This window comes from Phacochoerus africanus, chromosome 8 (genome assembly GCF_016906955.1).
Source record: "Phacochoerus africanus isolate WHEZ1 chromosome 8, ROS_Pafr_v1, whole genome shotgun sequence".
Lineage (NCBI taxonomy): Eukaryota > Metazoa > Chordata > Mammalia > Artiodactyla > Suidae > Phacochoerus > Phacochoerus africanus.
Window position 1 is genome coordinate 143,711,817 of NC_062551.1, and position 13,704 is coordinate 143,725,520.

The window sequence follows — 13,704 nt, forward strand, 5'->3', positions numbered from 1 at the left end:
GATCTGTGGTCCAAAGAGGGTAAGGCAACTCCTCCCCACCCACCCACCTTTGGCTTCTTGCTACTTTGCATTAGGTGTGGACTGAGTCGCAGGAGGAATGAGAGTGGAGCAAATAAAGACACATTTCTGGCCAGCGGACCAAAAAAGAGAGCCTCAGAAAAATAGGTAAGTACAGGAAATATCACAGACTAGGGATTGTGGGAAAGTGACTCCATAAGTTGTTTATGAATTACAGTGTTCAACCCCAGCTGCATATGTGTACATTTGACCTTAAACAGCACACAAACAACTCTGAGAAGTGAACCAGCATTGAGACCACTGCCCAGACCCCATACTGGCCACTGTAAGTGGTAAACACATAAATAGGATCCTTTATACTATAAAAGCTTTGAAAACAGAACTAACAATGAAACCACAACCTGCAGAAAGCTGGTCGCAATTTGCGGTGTGGATCCAACTAATCAACTGCCAGCTAAAACAAAAATATCAATATTCTTCATAGGACTTAAACAAGATCCAGAGTCATAATATTCAAAATGTCCAGGATATAACCCAAAATTACTTGGCTACAACCAAGAAAACTCTCACAGGGAAGGAAAAATCAGTAAATGCCAACACTAAATTGGGAGATTTTGTTATTATCTGACAAAGATTTAAAGCATTTATTATAAAAATATTCCAACAGATTAAGGCAAATAACCTTAAAATAAATAGACAAATACAAAACTTTGAAATAAAACAAGCATTTATAAAGAAAAACCAACTCGTAATTCTAGAACTAAAAAAACAATAACAGGAGTTTCCATTGCGGCTCAGCAGGCCAAGAACCCTACTAGTATCCATGAGGATGGTGATTCAATCCCTGGCCTCGCACAGTGGGTTAAGGATCCAGCACTTCCATGAGCTGTGGTGTATGTCACAGAAATGCTCAGATCCCATGTCACGTGGCTGTGGTGTAGGCCAGCAGCTGCAGCTCCAATTCAGCCCTTAGCCTGGGAACTTCCATTTGCTGCAGGTGTGGCCCTAAAAAGTAAAATAAAATAAAATTACAATAACAAAAACTTACTGCATGGGCTCCAAAGCAGAATGGATATGACAAAGGAAATATTAGTGAACTTATACAGCAATAAAAATTACATAATCTGAAAAACAGATGGAAAAATGATTTAAAGAATTAAATGGAACCTCAGGAACCTAAGGTACAATAATAAAAGGCCTGATGTTTGTGTCATCTGAGTCCCAAACAAAGTAGAGAAAGAGTACATTAATAAAACATGTGTTTGTATGTATGTATGTATATATATATGTAATACATATATATACATATATATGAAGAAATAATAGTTGAAAGCTACCCAAATGTGGAGAAAAATGCACAAGGCTGTAAGTTCAAGAAATTCAGTGAACCTAAATAGAAGAAACACAAAGAAATCCATTCCTGTAATCGAAATGCTGAAAATTATAGACAAAGAAAATGCATTAAATGAGCCAGGAAAAATAATACATAACTTATAGGAAAACATTTATCCAAATGTCTCATGGAGGCCAAAAGGAAACAGCACACTGTTTCTGAAATGCTGAAAAAAATAATTTTTAACCTAGAATTCCATATCCAGAGAAAATATCTTTTAGGAATGAAAGTAAAATAGAGATTTTCTCAGATGAGGGTAAACAAGCTAAGAGAATTTCTTGCCAGCATATTTGTTCCAAAAGAATTGTTAAAGGAACTTCTATAGACACAAGAGAAATAATACCCAAAAGATGCCTGCAGCATTGAAAATGAAGGAAGAGCAATAGAAATGGTAAATATGTGTGTAAATATAATAAACTATTCCTATCCTCTGTAGTTCTTTAAAATGTTTGATATTTAACAGTAAGAATTATAACATTGACTGAGTTTTAAATGTATGTAGATATAATACTGAAGATAATTACAACACATGGAGAAATAATAAAAACTAAAAACTAGTTGGTGGAAAAGGAGCTGGGTGCTTTATGAAGGATAAACTATAGAAAGACAAAACTAAATGTAAAGATTCCAGTTGCAATGTGACTCTATAGGACAGTGGTATTGAAAGTCAGAAGTACGATTAATCAGGAATAGATTGGGGAGTGGAATGATATCATATCTTCACACAGCATATAAGCATCCCCATGATCTTGATCCACCATGAAGACTGCTTACTTCTCCAGCTTCATCTCACTCTTCATTTCCTTGCACTATATACCCTAGTCATATAAAAATTACTTGCAATTCCCCAAATATTTCATGTTTACATACCTCCATGACTCTGTAAAAAAAGCTCATGAGACTTCCTTCTTTCCTTTCTTCACCTGGCTAACTCCAATTTATCTGTCAAGATTAGCTCAGGAGTTTCCTTCTCACAAAGGCCCCCCCAAAGTTAGGTTTCATAACTTTCCTATGCATTCCACATAGTTTATTATGGTAGTCATGTTAATTGACCACATAACTGTTATTTTACCTGATTATTTCACTCAACAGACCATAAACTCCTTGCAACCAACAACTGTTTATTTCTTCCCCTGGACACTAGTATGGTACCTAGCATAAAGTCAGCTTAATGTAGGACAAGCATTTCATATATAAACACATTTGAAATGTACATAATAATAATAATGTCATTATATATGCCATTATATATATGTTTGTCAATTATATACATATATAATACGTACATAAGATGTATTATAATAATATATTGTCATTATATGTGCCACTATATGTTTATTGCCAACTATATACATATATATGTATTGTATATATTACATAACATGCATATGTATAGTACATGTATTGTATATGTACAATGATATATACATGTTTATACAATAGATGTTATACATATATATATTATTATATACATATTATATCCATATATACTAGCATATGTATATTATTGATACTATTACATACATATTATTATAAATACTAATAACATGTTATATATATTATTATACAATGCATATTAATATATATTATTTGGTTTAAAATTTCTAGCAAATGCTATTAAATTACTAATACAATAAAATTATAAAGCAGTAAAACTATTTAGGGAAATAAAAGTCCTTTTAAATCAACACATCATGATAATAATTGGAAAATAAGTGAGCAAATTTAAAATCATTTCGATTCAATAAAAAAATACATCTAAAATTATCTCTATACACACTTTAGATATATCTTATCATTATTAGAATGATCTTAATCTATTAAATTGAATACTCAGAGGTAAAGTTACTTTTATAAATAATATGTAAGGATCCAAAAGAACAAGATTAAACCCATAAAAGTGTTTTCACAACGTACTTTTAAAATAGAGTATTAAAATCACTGTTAAATAAATATGTGTTCTGGCAGTTGAAAAATTTATTATAAATTTGCTGGTACTGAAAGAATCAAGAAATCTACTTCAACTTTACATTACAGATAAGAGAATAAAGAACCAGGGAGATGAATTGGGTAAGTTACATAGCCCAGTTATGTTAGAAACAATATTATTTGATTCCTTCCTTGTCTCTTTCTAGTAAACTACCAAACCTCTCAAAGATATAATAAATTCTAAGTTTACTTATTGTATTTTATAAATTCATTTATAGTTCACTTTTTTGTCTTCCTTCCCATTTATTTCTTTTTTCTTAATTTTATTTGAGTATAGTTGTCTTTCAAAGTTGTGTTAGTTTCAGGTTTACAAAAAAGTAAATCAGATATATATATATATGTATACACACACACACAGACACACACACATATCCATTCCTTTTCATATCCTTTTCTTATATATGTTGGGTAGATTACCATGTGCTATAAGTAGGTCCTTGTTACCTATCTATTTTTTATATAGTAGTATGTATATGTCACTCCTAACCCCCTAATTTATCCCTCCCACATGCATTTCCTCTTTGGTAACCATAAGTTTGGTTTAAAAATCTTTGAAAGTTTTGACATTCTTTTGTGTAATTTTTATATTAGTGCTCTCATTTGATATTTGTTTTTCTCTGACTTACTTTCACTTACTTATGCTTATTTCTAGGTCCATCCATGTTGCTGCAAATGGCATTATTTCATTCTTTTTCATGGTTGAGTAATATTCTATTGTGTATAGGTACCACATCTTCCATAACCCAATTAAAAAATGGTCATAAGATCTAAAAAAACATTTCTCCAAAGAAGACAGACAGATGACCAAAAAGCATATGAAAAGATGTTCAACATCATTAATTATTAGAGACATGCAAATCAAAAATACAATGAGGTATCATCTCACGCCAAGTCAGAATAGCCCCATCATCAAAAAATCTACAAACAATAAATGCTGGATAGAGTGTGGAGAAAAAGGGAACCCTCCTACTCTGTTGGTGGGAATGTAAGCTGGTGAAACCACTATGGTGAACAGTATGGAGGTTCCTTAAAAAACTAAATATAGAACTACCATGATCTAGCAATCCCATTCCTGGGCATATATCCAGAGAAAACCATAATTCAAAAAGATACATGCAACCCAATGTTCACTGAAATACTATTTACAGTAGCCAAGACATGGAAGAAACCTAAATGTCCACCAACAGAGGATATGATTCACTTTTTGTTAGAACTGGGAATTAATATCTTCCCTAGAATAATTTTTTAATTGGGTGAATTCCTACATTGGTTTCCAAATATAGGTACTCTATTGATTAAAAGACTATGAGTTCCTCAATCTGAACAACAGAGAAAATTTAAATTTAAAGAAGGGCTATTTTTATGTGTAGATTTTTGACCTCATAAGTTAAGCTCCTTGAACATGCTACAATGATTCATATTATAGTCAAAAATGCAAGATGACTTTCAAACAGATATTACTATGATTCTAGCACAACTTCCCGACCTTTATATTCCAACTTTGTAAGAATTCTATTTGGGTATTTCCCCCCTTACTTATATCTGCCAGATGTTTTGTAGTTGCTAGCCATCCTCAGCTGTGTGCCTACCTGGCTCCAAAACCCTCTTATAGGATCTGGAAGGACTTTTATGAAACTTAGCAGATTCAACATACTCATTGGCTTAAATCCAACCAGCACCAACTGCGTCCAGAACAGAATGTTCCTTATTAGTTTAAGACAATCCAGGCCTACCCCCTGGCAGTAGTGTATCTCCCTGAATTTCTAGGCCATATATCTCCCTGAATTTCTAGGCCATGTATCAAAGGAGTGGAAGGCCTATTCCCTATAGCATCCTTCCTAACTGCTACCTCTCCAACAGAAGAGAGAATAGAAGGAGAAAAAAAGCAGATAGAATAAAAGAAAACAAGGGAAAACTACTTCCTGTGAATAACTGTAAGGAAAAAGCTAAAGTTCTGTATTAATGACAGAATTTATAAAAAATTATCTGTTGCCATGCACTAAGAGTGCACGCACACACACAACATGCACACACACACACACACACACAAACTGAATTATTCAAAAAGAAGAAATCCAAAGGGAGGACCTAAACATTGTAATATTCATGTATAGTAAAACCCTAACAGAAACAAAATTGAAAATTACTTAAAATTTTCCAATAATTTTAATATACATTTTAATCATTAACAAAGCATATAAGGAAAATGATTTATTTTAGAAAGACACTGAAACCAAGAGTATCCTGATTAAACAGAAAATTCTGATTAGCTAGTACCACCCATATATACCCAAGTATTCTTTAGTCTGAATTTCAATTTTATACACACATACGCATGTGCACACATGATACTTAAGATACAGTTTTCACAAAGAATAGTTTAAACCCTAAAGTGCAGTATTTCTGTTTGAAAGCTATTAGATATTGGTATTAGTTTTTAAAGAAATGTTCAATTCCCTATCTCTGAAGACTTCTAAAATCTGTTATGGTTAAGGAGCAATCAAGCCCAAATCAGTACACTTATGGGCTGCTAAACAGAGAACTCCAAGGACAGTCCACTGAAGAGGTAATATGCAATTATGTGAAATCACTCACATAAACCACAGGAGGAAATGCAGAAAAGGATGTACCATCAACTTATTATTGTGTTCCCCCATACATGAATGAGGCGTCTCAGAATCAGCTTTGCCATTTATTATTAAGGCTATTTTTTTTTTGTCTTTTTGCCATTTCTTGGGCTGCTCCCACGACATATGGTGGTTCCCAGGCTAGGGGTCCAATAGGAGTTGTAGCCGCCGGCCTACGCCAGAGCCACGGCAACTCGGGAGCCGAGCCATGGCAACTCGGGAGCTGAGCCACGTCTGCGACCTACACCACAGCTCATGGCAACACCGGATCCTTAGCCCACTGAGGAAGGCCAGGGATCGAACCTGCAACCTCATGGTTCCTCGTCAGATTCGTTACCCACTGTGCCACTACGGGAACTCCTGAAGCACTTTGAACACATCTGCATTATCACCATGAAACTCTTGTATTCTAATTGTTTATTTGCATGATTATTTATGAAGTAGGCTTTAATCTCCTAGAAAAAGACATTCTATCATTTTGCCTAAGTAACTTCTACTGAAGTTCAATAAATACTGGTCAAACAAATGGTCAATCAAAACCCTCTATCAGGAGTACCCATTTTGGCTCAGTGGAAAGGAATTTGAATAGTATCCACGAGGATACAGGTTCGATTCCTGGCCTCGCTCAGTGGGTTAAGGATCTGGCATTGCTGTGAGTTGTGGTGTAGGTTGCAGACGTGGCTCAGATCTGGCGTTGCCATGGCCGTGGCATAGGCCGGTGGCTGCAGGTCTAATTAGACCCCTAGCCTGGGAACCTCCATGTGCAGCAGGTGTGGCCCTAAAAAGACAAAAAACAAGAACAAAAAAACAGAAACAAAACAAAAACCTCTATCAGATTAATTCCTTCAGCTAATTATATACAGTAGAGGTTGAGATGGCAAGGTAGCTTTTCCATTTTTCCATTCCCACTTTCCCTGTATTATTAAGGAAAAGGCCTATAATTGCATTCTTATTACTAAAGGAGAAAGCACTTCCTGCTTCGATCAAAGGCCACTCTCTCCACTACTATTCCATTCCTTCTCAGTCTCTCATGGTGTGTGTTCCCACAATTATTCCCTCTTTCCTGTAACATCAATTATTTTCTTGAGCTTAATTACTTTCATCGGCTTACATATATCCTGTATCTTTAAAATTTCAATCATAAATACATCAAATAGAAATAAACCCCCCATTTCACCCTCACACCCTCTTCTAGTACTTTGACATTTCTCATCACCCCCTCATAGCAAAACTTCATGAACCTGTCTGTGATGTCTGTCTTACTTCCTCATTCCCATTGTCTTGTCAAGTCACTCCAAATATGTTTCATTTTTTCTCCCACTACACTAAGACTGCTCTCATGAAGGTGCTGCCAACCTCTGTGTCATCAACTCCCACAACGCTTCCCTGCTATTATCCTGCACGACCTCACAGGTCATTGGACAAAGTGGATCACTCCCTTCTGGAGACAGTTTATTCTCTTGGCTTCCTTAACACATAGGCTAGTTTCTCAATGACTGTGGTTTCTCAGACTTCTTCATAGCTCTTCTTCCTTTCCTCAGTGTCAGAAGTAACCAAGTGATGAGCTCCATTCTCTTCTCTATCTACACCTCTTCCTATAATTTTAAACAGAATCTATATACAGATTTCTCTCAAATTTCATTCTATAGCTCTGACCTCTCTCTGAAACTCCAGAATCTTATGTCCAACTGCATACTTGACATCTACAATTGAATTGCCCCTTGGCATCTCATAATTAACAAGCACAATGCAGAAATCATGGTCCCTATTTGTTCTAATTTTTGGTTGTTGTTTTTATTTTTTCCATTATAGCTGGGTTTACAGTGTTCTGTCAATTTTCTACTGTACAGTATGGTGACCAGTTACATATACATGTATAGATTCTTTTTTCTCACATTATCATGCTCCATCAATATTGTCTAGATAGTTCCCACTGCTATACAGCAGGAGCTCACTGCTTATCCATTCCAAAGGCAATAGTTTGCATCTATTAACCCCAAATTCCCTGTCCATTCCACCCCCTTCCCCACCCCTTGGCAACCACATGTTCTCCATGTCCACGATTTTCTTTTCTGTGGAAAGGTTCATTTGTGCCATATATTAGGATTCCAGATATAAGTGATACCGTATGGTATTTGTCTTTCTCTTTCTGAATTACTTCACTTAATATGAGAGTCTCTAGTTCCATTCATGTTGCTGCAAATGGCATTATGTCATTCTTTTTTATGGCTGAGGAGTATTCTATTGTGTATATATACCACAGATCTTAATCCATTCATCTGTCGATGGACATTTGGGTTGTTTCCATGTCTTGGCTATTGTGAATGGTGCTTCAGTGAACATGCAGGTATGTGTGTCTTTTTTAAGGAAAGTTTTGTCCAGATATATGCCCAAGAGTGGGAATGCTGGGTCATATGGTAGTTCTGTGTATAGATTTCTAAGGTACCTCCATACTGTTCTCCATAGTGGTTTTACCAGCTGACATTCCCACCAACAGTGCAAGAGGGTTCCCTTTTCTCCACACCCCCTCCATCATTTGCTATTTGTGGACTATTAATGATGGCCATCTGACTGGTGTGAGGTGGTATCTCGTGTTTTGATTTGCATTTCTCTAATAGTCAGGGATGTTGAGCATTTTTTCATGCGCTTGTTGGCCATCTGTATATCTTCCTTGGAGAAATGTCTATTCAGGTCTTTTGCCCATTTTTCAATTTTGTTGTTGGTTTTTTTGCTGTTGAGTTGTATAAGGTGCTTGTATATTTTAGAGATTAAGCCCTCATCAGTTGCAACATTTGAAACTATTTTCTCCCATTTTGTAAGTTGTCTTTTTTATTTTTCCTTATGGTTTCCTTTGCTGTACAAAAGCTTGCCAGTTTGATTAGTTTCCATTGGTTTATTTTTGCTTTCATTTCTGTTGTTTTGGGAAACTGACCTGAGAAAGCATTTGTAAGGTTGATATCAGGGAATGTTTTGCCTATGTTCTCTTCTAGGAGTTTGATGGTGTCCTGCCTTACACTTCAGTCTTTAAGCCATTTTGAGTTTATTTTTGTGCATTGTGTGAGAGAGTGTTCCAGTTTCACTGATTTACATGCAGCTGTCCAGGTTTCCCAGGAACCCTTGCTCAAAAGACTATATTTTTACCATTTTATATTCTTGCCTCCTTTATCGTTCTTCCTCTAACTTTTTCCATCAGAATAAACTCTATTACCATTTATCCAGCTGTTTTCTTAAGAATAATGAGGGTTGTTATATTAGTTATGTGTTGCTGTATAACAATTCTCCCAAAACTTAACTGCTTAAGACAATGAACATTTATTGTTTTAGATAATTTCTGTAAGTCAGGAATCCAGATATGGCTTAGGTCTGGCTCCAGGACTCTCATAAGATTGCAGTCAAGATGTTTCCCAAAGCCTTGACCAGGGCTGAAGGAGCCATTCAATGGGGGCTCACTCTTCAGTTCCTTTCCACAGGGACCTCTCCAAATGACTGCCTGGATGGCCTCAGGATATGTCAAATGACTCTCCCCAGAGCAAAAGATCCAAGAGATAGCAAGACAGGAACAGGAATTTCTTTTAAAAATCTAGTGTCAAGATTCATATTGTCATTTCTGCAATATCCTACTGGTTACACAGGTTAGCCATACTTGGTTTATGATAGGATGATAGAAGAATATAAATACCAGGAAGCATGAATCACTAGGGGCTCTTTTGGCAACTGGTTAATATAATTTTGCATAGGGGAAAAAAATCACATAATTGAATTCATCATAGTCTTTTCAACCCCCAATGTTTCTTTTGTGTAGATTATTCTATTACACAGAAACACAACACAGAAAAACATAGACCATGGCAGCCTAACTACATGCCCCCAACATCCTCTCTCCTCCCAAGCCTCAACAGACTTAGTGCAACTGAGAACATGAGCTTTACTAGAAGCTTTGGAGAAATAAATTAGAGACTTCCATCTACTGTTCTAGGAGATTCTAGAGGTCTCAAGAAGTAAAACTCCCCACTAAAGACAAAATGTTATAGGTCACAAAAATAGTTCAGTTGTTAGACATCTGAGAATCTCCTCAAGAAGACCAGCACCTAATTCTGAGCAATCCTGATAATCTCCCCAGTGTGGTTATGGGCTTCTCTGTTAATCCATATAGAACTCTGTAATGTACTGGAATGATATAAAACCCTACCAAGGAGTTAAATGGCATCCTCCCTAAGTACTATAAACATCATTAGTATTCTTGAAAAATTATCTTTTACTGGATATCTTTACATAATGGAGGGGGAAAGCCCTTCCTGGGACAGCCCTCACCCCACTGCACCCGCGTCCTCTGCCTGCCTGTTTGTAGAAAAGCTACAGTTTTCAGTACTCCCCTAAGGCACAAAAGCCTAGTTAAAGAATTAATAATTGAAAGAATGTGAACACGTAGTGACAAAAATATCAGTTGGGCCAAGAGAACTGGTAACAATTTAAACAGTAAATCAGCCATTAATCAACCATAGAACATTTAGTTCTTTCCTGAAGGACATAGATAACAGTCTCTGACACACATTTCTGAGTTGTTTTTCGGATACTATAACCCACACCAAATGGAGGAAGTGAACTACTTGATAACCATGAGCACATAGACCCTAGACCAGCTGGAGCCTGAGGATTGATGGTGTTAACCCCTGTGACACCACCCTATCTCACCATCAGCCAATCAGAGAACTGTACATGAGCTGAATATGCACTCTGCAACTCCTCTCCCTCACCATGCCTTTAAAAATGCTTCCCTTAAACCTATCCAAGAGTCCAGGTTTTTCGAGCATGGGCTGCCCACACTCCCGGTTTGTCACCTGCGATAAACACTGTACTTTCTTTCACCACAACTCAGTGTCAGCAGATTGGCTTTACTGCAAGTGGGCAAGTGGACCTAAGTTTGGCTTGGCAATATTTAGATGATAATAAAGATCTAAAAAAAATTTTTTTTAATTATGAATCATGTAATCAAATTCTGGGGATGTAAGCCAGCCTGAGAAAGACTAAAACTAGCACTCTCTAGCTCTCATTTCTGTTTTATTTTTGGCATTGGTGCATTTTATCAGGCCAGAAGTCTCCATATAGTTGTAATTATAGCCACCATTGGCTCCTGGCTCATATCTTCTCAGTTTAGTCACCAAAAAGAGAAGGCTCTTCTCTTGACACAGTTAAAAAAAAAAAAAATCTCAGAGGACTCTGCTTAACTCAGCTTGGTCACATGACCACTTCATTGATTCAGGGAAGCAGAGTGTTATGACCCAGTTGGACATCGTTCATTCTTGAGAACAAGGAAGATAGAAGAGTCCATTCAGAATATAGGCTATGGTGGGAGATTCTGTGCTCCAAATGAGGAAGCATGTTGTTTCCGAAAGAAATGACAGTCAATCATCAGACGAAACAATAAATGTCAACTCTACTTCTACCCCTAAGCCATAGATAGCATCTGTCTACATACCTGAGAGTACAGGAACTGGGAAATGAATGGTTGAAAGAAAAAAGTAGTTATTTTTACTATTTGCATGGACTTATTCAGTCTTCACTGGGACTCATCTCAGTTACTGGTGGTAAATTTTTTTTGAAGTCTCTTATAAGAATACACAAATTAAAGAAAATTAATGCACATGAAGAAAAAAATCATCAGTTCAAAGAGGAGGGTGTTTTCAAGCATTTTATAGTGAGTCACTATAAAACATAAGAGAGTAAAGTAAATTTGACCAGTGAATTTAAATCTCAGCTGAAAGAATTCTCTCTGAACATAAAAGAAAAAAATAATAAAATGAAAATTATAGATGGACATTAGAAAAATAAGATAGCTCCAGGAACTAAAATAGTCAATGATACTAGTTTCAGAAACAGGGAGGTGAACAGATGAGCAATATAAAAAAATTTTCTCAGACTAGAGAGATATTAGTCAAGATTCATGAAATCAGACTCATAAAAAACTCAGTATGGTAGAATGGCTAAATTTCAAGGATAAGTAAATCTTACAAACATGCTGAAACATTTTATAGGAAGTTCTCTAGGAAAGGAAATTGAATTATATCAGCTATATATAAGCTTTCTTTTTTAGTGATAAGGAAAAAAAACTCATATTCACCAAATATTTACTAAATTCCTACCATGTGCTGTTCAGCAGCTGGATATAGAACAGTGAACAAACTAGACATAGTCTCTGCCACAGAAACTTCATTCTAGTGGGAAAAAAAACTAACTGCATGGGCAGAATGGAGAAAGCTTGCCAAGACAGATAATCTCTGTCTAGGTGGAAAAAATTTTGTTTCATCATATTTCATGTCTCATCATATTTAAGACATGATACATTCATTTCATTTTACTTTGTGATATCATTCTGTCCATTAGGATTAGGTTCACCTATAGAGTGAATTAACAGAGGCCCTTATTTCTTTCACATGTAAATCCACAGATAGGCAATCTGTGGGCATTCTAGCAGCTCAGCCCCATGAAATCTTCAGAGACTCAGGTTCCTCCATCTCTAAGAATGTATGTGTATCACTCTGCAATGCCTACCCACATACATAGATTCCTCAAAACTGTTTGGGGAATCCACGGAATCAGCATTTTAACAGGTATCCCAGGTAATTCAAATGAGAAATCTTGATGTGGAAGAATGAGGGAAAAGATAATAAAATGACTCCTAAAATCTTGGTAATGAAAGAACTAAAATTACTTCCAAAAATCAAACTAGGAAATCAATAAATAGTTGCTAAGTGCAAAGATATGCAAAGTCATCTTAAAGAAAGCCAAACCACCATTTGACAAAACCTTGATTTTCAAATATTTTCTTATCTAAAGAAATGCTTGGAGTGAAGGTGGATGATGCAGAGTGAATCCATAGACAACATGGAAGCAACTGAAAAAGAGTCTCAGACATCTTTTCAAGATGTGACACCTACAATCTTGTTGCACATCTTTTCAGAACTCCTCTAACCATCCTCTTATGAAAAGTTTGGATTTACTTTTATTGTTACCCTTTAAAGTATTTTAGATGCTGCTTTACAATTTTAAATTAATTTCGTGCCATTAATAGCATCCCCTGTCAGTCATCTTGGACACACAGTTAATATTAGGCAGTGGCTACTCATACCAAAGGCTGTATAGGAGACAGTTTTCAACTAGGGAGCTGGATAAAAATGTAAGATAAATCTGGGCTTCCACATTTTCATCTCCATTTCATTTCATTGACAGGAAAGAGGAACCAAAAGAAAAGAAAAAGAAAACCCTAGAACAATGTGTCATAAAGCCAGATAAAAAAATGGTTAACACTATTTTTAACATCTATCACTGTACTTCTTTTCCTTAACACAAATGCAAAACTGGGTTATTTCTATTCACCAAGAGTTTCTGAAAATTCCTATCCACTGGTTCTAATCAGAAAATACACAAATCTCCAACAAATTATCTTAAGTTCAATAGGAAAGGTAAACTCTGCACACCATCATATTACTCCTCCCTAGAAAATTTTCCCTTTTCTCTCCTTTTTCCTAAGGTTTATCCTTTCAAGTTGCTGTTTAATTTCCAAATTAATTCTTCCACAGCCTTAAAACACTAAGGTAACCTAATCAGTTTCTGAATGACTCCTACCATCAAATAGTTTCAGACCAGTGTTAGAGTATTTATGAAAAGTACGAAGTCTGA